General features: G+C 41.8%; 1 long non-coding RNA gene across 1 annotated transcript in view; it reads left to right on the top strand.

Moving 5' to 3' along the window:
• Positions 1 to 8,083, top strand: part of LOC144689172 (uncharacterized) — a 29,869-nt gene extending 21,786 nt beyond the window's left edge. The window contains exons 3-4 of the long non-coding RNA XR_013578582.1: positions 6,575 to 6,715; positions 6,881 to 8,083. This is a non-coding gene — a long non-coding RNA (uncharacterized LOC144689172). The remainder of the gene's footprint in view (positions 1 to 6,574; positions 6,716 to 6,880) is intronic.
• Positions 8,084 to 13,492: the final 5,409 nt, after the last annotated feature.

Raw genomic sequence — 13,492 nt, 5'->3', positions numbered from 1 at the left:
GAAGACTGGTTTCTGTTAAGGTGGAGACTTCAGCAGTAAGCCAAGATTGATCATCCACATGTCTTTTGCACTTACATGCTGGTCACTGCCATTATTGAGCATGGAGGTGTTCATGGAAACTCATCCTCCTGCTGATTTTGTTTTAATTGTCCACTGGATGTGGCAGGACTGTTAGATGTTGGATCACTTAGCTCTTTCTATTGCATGCTGCTTCCACTGTTTAGTATGCATATAGTCTTATGTTGTAGCTTCTCCGGGTAGGCACCTCATTTTTAGGCATGCCTGGTGCTTCTGCTGGCATACTCTTTTACACTCCTAATTGAACCAGTGTTGGCCCCTAGCGTGATGGTAATGGTAGAGTGGGGGTTATGCTGGGTCATGAGATTACAATTGTGCTGAATATAATTCTGCTGCTGCTGATGGTCCACACCGCCTCATGGATGCCCAGTTTTGAGCTGCTAGATCTGTCCTTAATCTATCCTATTTAGCATGGTAGTAGTGCCCCACAACATAATGGCGGGTGTCCTCAGTGTGAAGATGTGACTTTGCCTCGATGAGAACTGCATGGTGGTAACTCGTTTCAATACAGTCATGGATAACTGCATCTGTGACAGGTTTAATGGTGAGGATGCAATCAAGTATGTTTTTCCCTTGTATTGGTTCCCGAAACACCTGCTGAAAGCTCAGTTTGACAGCCATACCCTTCAGGTCTTGACCAGATCATTCTTGGTGATGATCATTGGAGTTCCCCATAATAAGTGCATTCTGTGCCTTGATGGTTTCAATGCTTCTTTGAAATGGTGTTCAACATAGAAGCGTACTGATTCATCAGCTAGGGAGGTTGGTAAGGTGGTTGGTCAGTGGTAATCAGCAGGTTTCCTTGTTCATGTTTGAGCTGATGCCTGGAGACATCATGAGGTCAGGAGTCATCATTGAGAACTCCTGGGCCATTCGCTCCACCTACCTCCCCTGAGACATATCCTAGGATCGTGCTGGAGGAGTCTGGCAGGTGTGCTGAAAGGGGTGATCCTGTCAGTACGACCATGTCAGGCTTTTGCTTGACTAGTCTTTGGCATAACTCTCCAAATATTGGCCCATGTCCCCAGATGTTAATTAGGAGGGCTTTGCAGGGTTGACTAGGCTAGGTGTGCCTATTTTGTGTCTGAATCCTGTGCCTTGGTCAATGCTGGGTGGTCCATCAGAATTTTTCTTATTTTACTTCGTCCTAGTGGCTTGGTACAACTAAGTGGCTTGCTCAGCCATTTCAGAGAGTAACTAAGAGTCAAGCACAATGGAAAGTGAAAGTGAACTGGATGGGTTTTACAATAATTCAGTAGTTACATGGTCATCATCACTGATATTAGCTTTTTATTCTAGATTTACTTTACTACGTTATGGTACAGCTGATGGTAAATGCTGAGCTGCTCAAATCCCAAAGGGAAACTTGAAACAACTGCCACAACTGTTTTGCAATTTGCATATATTTTGAGATGCATGCCTTGAATTCAGTAGTAATAAGACCATCGAGTCTTATAGGTTTCTTACAAAACTAAATTAAGCCTTTATTAATAGAAGAAACTATTTTAAGTACATACATAGGTCTACAAATTACTACTATGATAACTTCTAAATCCCCTCATTAATCTAAACCCCTAGTTATGCTTTCATTAAGGCAACAGTAAGGCACATAGATTTTTTTAAAAACCCAGGCAAAGTAACACACAATACCCTGAAACAGTTGAATTCAAAGTGAGTTTTCTTAACTTCAGTTCTTTGTAGACAGCAGCTGAATTTTGCCGTTGGTGAAAAGGGGGCGGGGCCCACTCACTAACACGCAAAATGACGCGGGATGATGTCGGGGGAAACTCCCGACGTCATCCGGCCCCATTTAAATCTTCAGGAAGGTGGGGGCACAGCAAAATTAGCTGTGTGCCCGCCGACCTGTCAATGGCCAATTGAGGCCATTGACAGGATAATGAAAGCAATTAAAGGACCTGCCCATCCAACATTAAGGTTGGCGGACAGGCCAGGAGCCCCAACGGGCTTCTGAAAAAACATGAAACCTCATCCACCGGTGGGATGAGGTTGCACGTAGGGTTTAAAAAACTTTAATAAAATTTTAGTGAAATTTATTAACATGTCCCATCTCATGTGACATTGTCACATGAGGGGGACATGTTAAGGATTTTTTTATTTTTCTATTTTTAAAGTTTGTGCAACTTTCAGCAATCTCCCTGACGTAGCGCTTAGCCTCAGGGAGATGTGCGCTCTTCCGTGCGCATGCGCGAAAGAGCGCACGCTCGCATTTGGGGAATCCCCCTCCGCCCACACAGGAAGGTCATAGCGCTTCCCGCCGGACGTCACTCTGGGCGGGCCAATTAAGGCCCGCCCACTTAAAATTATGGCGGGGCCCGCTTCTCTGGCGGGGACCAGCTCCCCGCCCGCCGGAGATTGGATCGAGCCCACCCGCCCGGTAGGCAGAAAATTCTGCCCACTGTTTCTTAACTTCTCATGGCCAGGTGAAACATTTCACCCCTCCTTTGAATTCAAGCTAGTCTGGTTTATTTAAAAATGCAAATGTTCCCTTTACCCCTATGTTTACCTAACATTTCAAACCTAACTTACCTTCTGTTAGCCTTCAGACCATTCAGGATCATTGACATTGTTTCTCCAGAGGTTCGATAGATTTCCTGCTGAAGTTAAAATGGGAGATCAGAATAATTCCATCAGAAATTCAGGGCTTATATATTTTATAATTAACTTCTCTGCATGAGGCAGCAACAGCCACAGTCTGCCTTGCCAAAAGAGACAGCAGTTGGGCCACTTTCTAGGAAATGGGTGAGGGTGTCCTTAGGTGCACATAGACTCAGTGTGAGTTTCCTGGATCTGCCTCAGGAGCAGTTGGTGAGAAGACTGTGCTTCTCCAGAAAGGCTGTCACGAGCCTCAGCATGTTCTTGCAACAACCTACTGGCCCAGATGGCCATGCTTTTCCAGTGGTAGTGAAAGGCAACACAGCTCTTAACCTCTTTGCTTCAACCCTTTTTCAGGCTGCTACAGGAAACGTTGCCTACATCTCTCAATCTGCGTCATTTAGGTCATCCTTCTGCCTATAGACTATATGGAGTTTCCCAAAGAACACCAGAACAAAAAGGTTCTAAGATTTGCTAACACAGCCTGCTTCTCTTGCATATAGGGGATTATAAACTGAACACATGCAGCTATCAAGGCACCAAAAAAATCATCTAGGAGTAGGAAAGGATTTAATTCCATCAATATACAGTTGGTCACCCATCACTGCCACAGAATACGCAGGTCTGTGCCAGTATACCTTGGCAACTGTCAGGGTCTCTTCAACTTATCTCAGTCAGTCATCACTCCACTATTCCACCTATCAAGTAACACCAGAGAATAGATGCTAGGGGACAAGTGCTATCCCATCTGCACATGGCTTTTAACACTCCTCTGTATCCCAGAAGTCTGTACAGATAAGTTACCAGAGCCATGGGAGCACCAGAATGCTATTTGAGTGCACATTTAAGCTCTTGAAGCAATGGTTTAGCTGCCTGGATAAGTTTGGGAGCTTTCTTCAAAATTCACATGCTGTGTATAGTGCTGCATGTTGCACAACCTCACAATCCAATGAGAATTGGATAGGGTGGAGGGAGATTTGAGTGAAGTCAAGGTACTAGCAGGAGAAGAAAGGCTGTCCAGCACCTTGCAGTCAAGGATATCAGGAATGAGTTGATTCCACAGCATACTGGTCAAGAAAAGTGCAGTGGTGACTTATGGCAGGAAAGTATTAAACATGGCAGCAAATACTGCCATAAGTGCAGCAACAAAACGATAGGGAGCTATTGCTGAATTCCTGTGTAGTTTCAGCATTCAGGACATTGAGCCAGCACATTACAGATTTCCTCCTTATTCTTTAGGAGAGCTCATGTGATGGAAATCCATCTCTGGAGCATGAGTGGAGTACTTTCTAAGACTCCTGGTGGCTGCGCTAAACCATCAGTATATATACAGAATGATTCTTTATTGAGCACAAGTCTAACCGGATGACAGAAAATGAAAGGCATTCACTGCATTATCTTAAAGTGCCAACTGAACCATAAGAATCCAAGCCACCAAATAACCAGTAAAAAGCTGTAAGGGCAAAGAGGGTGTGATAAGTAAAAGTTAAGCCAAAGAAGGCAGCTGTGCTGTCTAACTTTGACACTGCATGAACTCCAGTAAAGCATATTTCACATTCATCAGAAGCACTAAGCTCCACAAACTTCATGGTTAAAAATCACCACTGCTATTTTAATCACTGACAATTTTCAAATGGTCAAATTTTATAATCTTGTGAAACTGGGGCAAATGTTTTGCAGGTTGTTACATGCTCCTTTTTAAAAGGGTAAGTATTCTGTTGAGAACAATGCTACAGGCTTGATCAATATTAAAGACAAAAGCTCAATTTTTAAAAAAGCGCATGGGTCATAAGTATCCTGGGCAAAGGTTTTCAACATGTATGAGAAGGTTTATTATAGTGTGCATGATGACAGGAAGAAACAGCAAGTGAGGGCAATGGGGAGCACAGTAGTGTGAGTATGGAGAGTCAATGGAAACACAAAAGGGTATTTGATAAGGATTGATAATGCTGAGATTGTGAAGGTAGTGTAAGAGATGTAAAGGGGAATATTACCTTGGCACTCCTGCTCAGATCATTAATTGACTATAGCATTTGAGCCAGGTCTCCTGCAGGAGAAACTGGACCATAAAAGTACCTCCCCTTTAATTTACAGCAGGACCTTAAGAAATTAACTTCTTTGTCTCTTCTGAATTATCATCCTGCCACTGTTTTGTGTTTCAACCATGCTAATTATTAGCATTATTGGCATGACTCACAAGCTCACTCCTCTCGACAGCAATGCTTTCACCCTGCTCAATTCCTACCCATTTCGTGCTGGAAGACCAAAACCGTCCACATTGTTTCGTCAAGTCAGTAACACACATTGTGAGTGATACCACCAAAGATCAGCTACTACTTTGTAAAATAGTTTGGAGCTTGAAAGCGAATTTACCACATCAGTTCTATACAGGAATGTTACTAAATGGAACATGCGTTGTGAGAAGATTGTCTATGATGTGACATTCAATTGTATGATTTCTAACAGGGGCAGATTCTTTACTAACGTGGCAAACCCATTGGGGAGCCATGCATCCCGTCCCTGCTGAGATCTAAGACAACTTAACTAGATTTTTAAGAGAAGTCCCTAAATACAGAGTACTGACAAGTCTGGCAGCTTCAATTGTTCCTTCAATTTGTGTGCTTTTATTTTTTTTCTTCGTGAGGAAAGGCATGACGTGTTTTAACAGCCTGAAATGTACTAATTATTCCCAGTACATAAATCCAGGTATCAATCTCCAGTGAAATCACAGCATATTAGTGGGGTACAGGAAATTATCTGGGGAGAAACAATTTCAAACATGCCACTTTTTAAACTGTCAGTGGACATCTCTTCCTTGTCACGTTAGGCATGAATGTCACAGCATGAAACAAAATTCCATTGATGAAAAAGAACTTTTCCTGCAAGACAAAAATGCCACTTAAGTCTAGAAATTACCTGAAATGATCTTAACAAAAGAAAAAATCAAGAGCAGGCTCTCCAAGTCATAGCCAAAGCTATAGTACTGAACATTATTGGGAACAGTTTTAAGGTACAATCGGTTTTAGCACTTGTGAAATCAGTGGGGTAAGGAATATAACTTTTGTCAAAAGTGGGTGAAAAATAGTCAAAGTGATTGGTACACACGCTCAATAATGTTAGTGCAAGGCAGGAACCAAACTGGAGCTCGTGCCTCATTTGATTATAATTGGCGAGCTGTCAACACTATTTGTGTTATTGATTGTCAGCACACCGACTGGGTGGGTGCCCAACTGAGCCATAATTATGTAATTTTAAAGCAGCCTGAACTCCTTAAAGGGGAGATGCACTTTGGCTACTTAGAATCATAGCATTCAGTTATTGTTGTAAATTGAAGATGGTAGCTAGGAATGGTTCTAGAAAGGCACACTGATTTTCTGACACTCCTGTTGAAGCCTTTGAGGAAGGGATAGCCAGAAGGAGAAAGGTGCCCTTTGCAGTTGATGAGAAAAGACTGCCAGGGCAACTAATATAGCAATAATGGTCTGAGATGAGAGATCAGGTTAATACAAGGACCATTGCATCCAGTATCTGTCTACAATGTAGCAAGAAATTCAATGATCTGACCAGAGCATGTAAAGTCATACTCACCTTTCTCTTACTTTCTGTTTTATCCTCCACCATCTGTAGCACCTGCACTCACAAGCATCTCTCCTCCTTTTCCCATCAATTTTCTCAAATCACAGATGCACATTTTATTGGACTACTGTTACTGTTGCTTGTACATTCTGAACTTTCTCCTGTGCTCACAATTACTTCCCTCATTTTTCCACATCTGTGGCACCTTTTATACACCGTCCATAGGCCATAGGATTTTATCCTGAGACACACAGCTTCACAGCTTTCCGGCAGATCACACACCAACATGCTCCTTTTTTCCTTACAGAAAAAGTTGAGACACAATAACAGGAAACTGGCAAGCACGTGAGGATGGACACCAGCTCTACAAGGTCTGTGCCCATAAAGAGAGGCTGTACTAGAACCAATGGAGAGAGAAAGAGAGGATGTGTCTGGAGGGTTGTAACTGGTGAGGCTACAGGTTACACTCTGCAGGTTGATAGTGCGGTGCACCTTACCTTCCTTTACATTTCTCTGTAATTCCTTCCTCAAATATTCTGCATGACCAAGTCGTTCTGCTTTAAATGGTCACTCACCTGTTTCTGCTAACCCTGTCCCTCTCCTCTCTTTGCAGGTCCATGAACAACAGTGACAACTTGCATTATATAATGCTTTTAACATAGTAAAATATCCGAAGGTGTTTTACAGAAATGTGATCGAACAAAAATTGGGCCAAAGAAGGAGATATTAAGAGAGGCAACTAAATGCTTGGATGAAAAGGAATGTTTTAGGGAGCATATTAGGAGGAGAGAAGTGGAATCATGGAGAGATTCAGGGAGGGCATTTCAGAGTTTAGGATCTAGATGACTGAAAGCGTAGCCATCAATAGTGGGGCAATGGAAGTGGTGGTACACCAGAGGTCAGTATTGGAGGAATGCTGACTTCTCAGAGGGTCATAGGACTGGAGGAGGTTACAGAAATAGAGAGGGATATGGCCAAGGAAGGATTTGAACACAGGAAAGTATCACAAGTAATGGACTCATTTGCAAAAGAGGAATAGAAGTAAAGATCTCCTGAAGACAGATTGTGTCTACCAGATAAGAAACTGGCACCATGCACAGCTTAGAATTTCAGCTAGAGGGGTCTACACTGGAAGGTGCACTGAGCATAGGTGCACAGGAAAAAGGGCGGGCAATGGATGGCTCTCAATCAGCCCACTGGAGGTTGAGTCTGTATCCCAGTCCTGCTGCAAAGGCCTCAGATGTTGACTTCAAAGGCCCAGATTAAAGGCCTATAGATGGATGAAGAGACCCAACCAGCATCAATAAAGTGGAAAAGTTAGTGGGTGTCAAAGTGCAGTTGCTGGTGTTGTGTGGTAGCGCCACATAGTCAGGTGGCAGAAAAATAAACTGAAGAAAATAATTATAAATCATCAGCAGTAGTAATTGCTGTCAACGCTGGGGAGGAGGCATAAAAAGAAAGTAACTAGAGTTAGAAAGCTAATGTGATAGTATGATCAACATTGAGAGGAAGAGTAGTAGGTTTAACAGTATTAGAAGTAGTCCTTACCAATCTTACAAGCGAATTTTTAAATGAGGACAACAGAAAATAAGTGTAATGAAAAATCAAGAATTGTAATACATTGAATGTCAATTTTAAAATAATAATTAGGCTATGGAAATACATTACATATTGGTCCTAGTAGAAAACTATGAAGCATATATTTGCAAGAAAATACACTGAGGTTGAGGCTGCAGCCTTGTAAAACATTTCTCCTGTTTTAGTCAAAGTCTTCAAAGCAACTCATGAAAATGAATAAAATTATCTGTTGAAATTGCCTGAATGGTCTTTCTTATGATTTGTTTGCTCAGTAACTCTTTTGATGAATGATATTCCAAGCAAATGGCCATCAATGTGGGGGCAGTAGCTCACTGAAGCATTCACTTGAGCACAGTAAGAGGAGACCTTTAGGACTGACAGTTCAACTGTTGATTAAAATATTTGCTGTACAGAAGATTTTTTTCTGAAAAAAGCTTATATAGTAACAGAAAAATTTGAAAAGAGCTCAGTATCTTTAAATAGAGTAGTATGGCAGAGTCTAATTATTGACTAAACTTCTATCAGTCAGATTTCCCTTGATCTTATCATCCTTTTTAAATTCTTTATTCTTTCATGGGATGTGAGTGTCGCAGGCAAGGCCAGCATTTGTTGTCCATCCCTAACTGACCTTGAACTGAGTAGCTTGCTAGGTCATTTTGAGGGAAGTTGAAAGTCAACCACATTGCTCTAGGCCTGGAGTCACTTGTAGGGCAGACCAAGTAAGGATGGCAGCTTTCCTTCACTAAAGGACATTAGTGAACCAGATGTTGTTTTTTAATGACAATCGATGACAGTTTCAAGGTCACCATTACTAAGACTAGTTTCTAATTCCACAACTATCAACTGAATTTAAATTCCACCAGCTGCCATGATGGGATTTGAACCCATGTCCCAGAGCATTAGCCTAGGCCTCTAGCTTATAGTCCAGTGACTAACATTTGATGCTTAACTTATTAAACCTCACTGAAATTAATACTCTGCCAAGGTTCATTTGTTTGTACACTAAAATAATAAAAAAATGCTCTAGGTGTAACTGGCACTCCGGTACTTGATAGTGAAAATCAATTAATGAATAAATCTGGAATAAAAAGTTAGTTTCAGTAATGATGACCATGAAACTACCAGACTGTTGTAAAAACCCATCTGGTTCACTAACATCTTTTAAGGAATAAAATCTTCTGTCCTCGCCTATCTGGCCTTCTGTGACTCCAGACCAATGGCAATGTGATTAATTCCCAACTGCCCTTTGAAATGGCCTAGCAAGCTACTCAGTTATATCAAACCACTGCAGACAAGTTAAATAAGAATAAAGCCGGATGGACCACGCACATCGACTTACACTGGAAACAGCAAAGGAATACCCAGCCCAGTCAACCCTGCAAAGTCTTACTGTGTACAGCATTAGTCTCCTTATTTAAGGAAGGGTGTAAATGCATTGGAAGCAGTTCAGAGAAGGCTTACTAGACTAATACCTGGAATGGGTGGGTTATCTTGTGAGAAAATGTTAGACAGGTAGGCTTGTATTCGCTGGAGATTAGAAGAGTAAAAGGCGCCTTGATTGAAACATGTAAGATCCTGAGGAGTCTTGGCAGGGTGGATGTGGAAAGGATGTTTCCCCTTGTGGGGGAATCTAGAACTAGGGGTCACTATTTGAAAATAAGGGGCTGCCCATTTAAAACAGAGATGAGCACAAGTTTTTTCTCGCAGAGGTTCATAAGTTTTTGAAACTCTCTTCCTCAAAAGTCAGTGGAAGCAAAACCTTTGAATATTTTTAAGATAGATGTAGATAGATTCTTGATAAGCAAAGCGGTGAAAGGTTATCTGGGGTGGGTGAGAATGTGGAGTTGAGGTTACTATCAGATCAACCATGATCTTATTGAATGATGGAGCAGGCTAGAGGAGCCGAGTGGCTACTCCTGATCTTAGTTCATATGTTTATATGTACATATGTTCGTATATCCTCCTCACTAACACCTGGGGACTCATGCCAAAGTTGGGAGAAGTGATCCATAGACTAGACAAGCAACAGCCTGACATAGTCATACTCAACAAATGATTTCTTACAGCCAATGTCTCAGACTCATCCACCACCATTCCTGGGTATGTTTTGCCCTACCAGAAGGATAGACCCACCAGAGGTGGTGGCTGATTACTATCTACCACCCTTTGTCAGCTGGTGAATCAGTAATCCTCTATGTTGAACACCATTTGGAAGAAGCAGTAAGGATGTTAAGAGCACAGAATATACTCAGGGTGGGGGACTTCAATGTCCATCACAAAGAACAATTTGGTAGCACCAGTACTGACTGAGCTGACCAAGGCCTGAAGGACATATCTACCAAACTGGGCCTGTCGCAGGCAGTAAGAGAACCAACCATATTTGATCTCATTCCCACCAATCTACCACTCACAAATGCATCTGTCTATAACAGTATTGGTAAGAGTGACCAACATACAATCTTTGTGGAGACAACATCTCACTTTCATTTTGAGGTCACCCTCCATCATCTTGTGTGACATTGCCACTGGGTGAAATTCAATAGGTTCAGAACAGACCTAGAAACTCAAAACTGGGCATTGATAAGGTGCTGTGAACCATCAGCAGCAACAGAATTGTATTCAAGAAAACCTGTAACCTCATGGCCAAGCACATTCCTTGCTCTAATATTACAATCAAGCCAGGTGACCTACCCTGATTCAATGAGGAGTGCAAGAGAATGTACCAGGAACAGTGACAGGCATACCTGAAGCTGCAACACAGGACCACATTCATGTTAAACTGAGGAAGCAGCATATGAGAGATAGAGCTAAGTGATCCACAACTAATAGAGCAGATCAAAGCTCTGCAGTTCTGCCACATCCAGTCATGAACGGTGTTGGAAAATTAAAAAACTGACTGGAGGAGGCGGTTCCACATATATCCCCATCTTCAATGATGGAGGAGCTCAGCACATTAGTGCACAAGACAAGGCTGAAGTGTTTGTAGCCATCTTCAGTCAAAAGTGCCTAGTGGATGATCCACCTTGCCTCACTCCTAAAGTCCCCAACATAACAGAAACAAGTTCTTCAGCCAACTTGATTTACTCCATATAATATCAAGAAATGGTTGAAGATACTGGATTCAGGAAAGGTGATGGATCCTGACAACATCCTGACAGTAGTGATAAAAGCTTGTGCTCTAGAATGAGGTGCATCCTGAGCCAAGCTGTTCTAGTACAATTACAACACTGGCAGCTACCTGGCAATGTGGAAAAATGCCCGGATATGCCCTGTCCTCAAAAAGCAGGACACATCCAATCTGACAATTATTGCCCATGAGTCTACTCTCAATCACCAACAAAGTAATGGAAGGTGTCTTCAAATTGTACTTACACAGCAATAAGCTACTCACCAATGCTCAACTTGGGTTCTGCCAGAGCCACCCAGTTCCTGACCTCATTATAGCTTTGGTCCAAACTTGACAGAAGAGTTGAATTCAAAAGGTCAGGCGAGAGTGACTGCCCCTGACATCAAGGCAGCATTTTGACCGAGTGTGGCATCAAGGAACCATATCAAAATTAAAGTTAATGGGAACCACAGAGAGGATTACCTAGTGTTTGGAGTCATACCTAACACAAACTCTGACTGCACGGCTCCAGCAGCACTGGAGAAAAGCTAGTGAAATAATAATTATTGCATCTGTACTTACTCCTCCGTTGTATCTCGTGGGAGCTCAGAGAAAATGTTGCAGGAGATAGGTTATTTTTATCAGCTTAGACTGTTACAAAACAATTTCTATCGCACTCTCAGTTAAAAGTACTCTTATTTTCGGAGTGGGAGTGGGGGTGGTGGCGGCGATCGGTCAAGATTTGGAATAGTGAACTTTGAATTCATTTTTTTTCCCAGCTCAATTTTCTTGAAGGAGTTTCTATGGACTAAGGTGGTATTTCTACTCATTCTCCTGCTGCTCAGTCAACCCGAGGTTTCCTGTCATTTCCATGTTTGGGAATTCCACCCTTGTAACGGAGCAATTATGTTAGATCCAAAAGTCTGGTTATTGCGATAAAATAATTACAATCTGATTGTTCCAAGCTGTTGGTCCCCGTGCGTTTAATTCAGTTGTGTCTGGGGCAATGTACGGGCTGCTGGATTCTGATATGGAGAGTAAAAGGAGGATGATTTTTTTGATAGCAGGGAGGAAACCGTAACATTTCAATCCCAACACATGGATTCATAAACTAGCAACTGCGGAGTCCATCCATATTGGGTCAGATATTGGCATCCCGGCTCTCTATTAAAGTGTTTCTATCCAATCATGATTCTTCAATCGTGCATATTTTTAACAATATTTGAGATCTATTTCTGCGTGTTCTTAAGGTTTTATGTCCCCCCTTCTCCCCCCACCATTCAGGCAAAGGCTAGCATTTGAGCTGATCATAATCGCGGGGGCGACTCCTTTCAGCACCATGGACAGCACTCGATCTGAGCGTCGCTGTCCGATCAGAAATCTCCTTCGAATTTACCCCTCCATAGGCGACTGCAATGAAAACATTCGGAACATTGAAGTTTGCAGCTCGACAACCGGGAAACGTATTCTTACGTCAAGGACCACGAACTCCACCGTTTGATTGGCGTCATTGTTATGTAAACTCATTTTAAAATGGCAAAAGTCACTTAGGAGATATCTTGCTTTCTACGCTCTGGCACGCATTACTTTCACTTGGGACACATGCTAAGTGACATGTTGAAAGTTGCTGGATTTTACTTCTATATAAATGTCCCGCAATTCTGCTGCTTTCCATTTGGAATCATATCCTTCCAGAACTTGGACTGAGGGGGAAACAGGCAAGGAAATCGCAAGGAATCTCGAAGTCAGCACTGTAAGTTCATCATGAATACACGAATACGGTTTAATGGGACTGAGTGGTGTTGGCAAAAACAGGAAGCTGCTGACAATATGTTAGTGTAAATAAAATGTAACGGATAGCTTTAATAAACCTTAACGATCAATGATGAACTGTCTACGATTCCTTCACAAAACCTATGCTGCATTTGCAGTTTTAAAAACTGTCAACAAGACATAGCGAAAACCTCCAATGGCCGTGTCAGAAACAGTTTGTCACTGATTCGTTTTTGTTGTGTTAATGCATTGAGTTAATGGTCAAGTTTTACAGATATTTCAATAGCTGCAATGTGCATCATTTACTGTCCAGCTTGGGGGCAGATAACCGGAACTACGAATGTCATCTGAAACGTGTTTGTATCGTACAATTATATTGTTTTAAAAGCGCACTTTTGGTAACAGGTAAGAGATTTGGTTTGGACGTAAATTGGTTAGTCAGGAGTATAATCTTACATATTATGGCTAAACACTTTGCAACGGAATAATACATGCAGTAACAATCACAACATTTTGCAAGAAAGTTTTCTGTTAATAATTACCTTGTCAGAACTGAATCGACAGTGAGACTAAAACATAGACACAAGTATATTTAAGAGAATTGTTTTATTGAAGGAACTGAAGGGCGCTCATTTATTTTTAATTATGTTTCTCTAGTCATGTCACCAGCTTTGGTGAGCATGTGATAATGCCATTGCTTTATACATGAAAGATTCTGTTGTTTTTTTTATTTTTAGAATCCAAGATCTAGCTTGAAACCCTGTCAAG

This window comes from Cetorhinus maximus, chromosome 13, assembly GCF_964194155.1.
Source record: "Cetorhinus maximus chromosome 13, sCetMax3.hap1.1, whole genome shotgun sequence".
NCBI lineage: Eukaryota > Metazoa > Chordata > Chondrichthyes > Lamniformes > Cetorhinidae > Cetorhinus > Cetorhinus maximus.
Note: the sequence above shows the minus strand (reverse complement) of the source record. Positions and strands in the feature narration are given on the sequence as shown.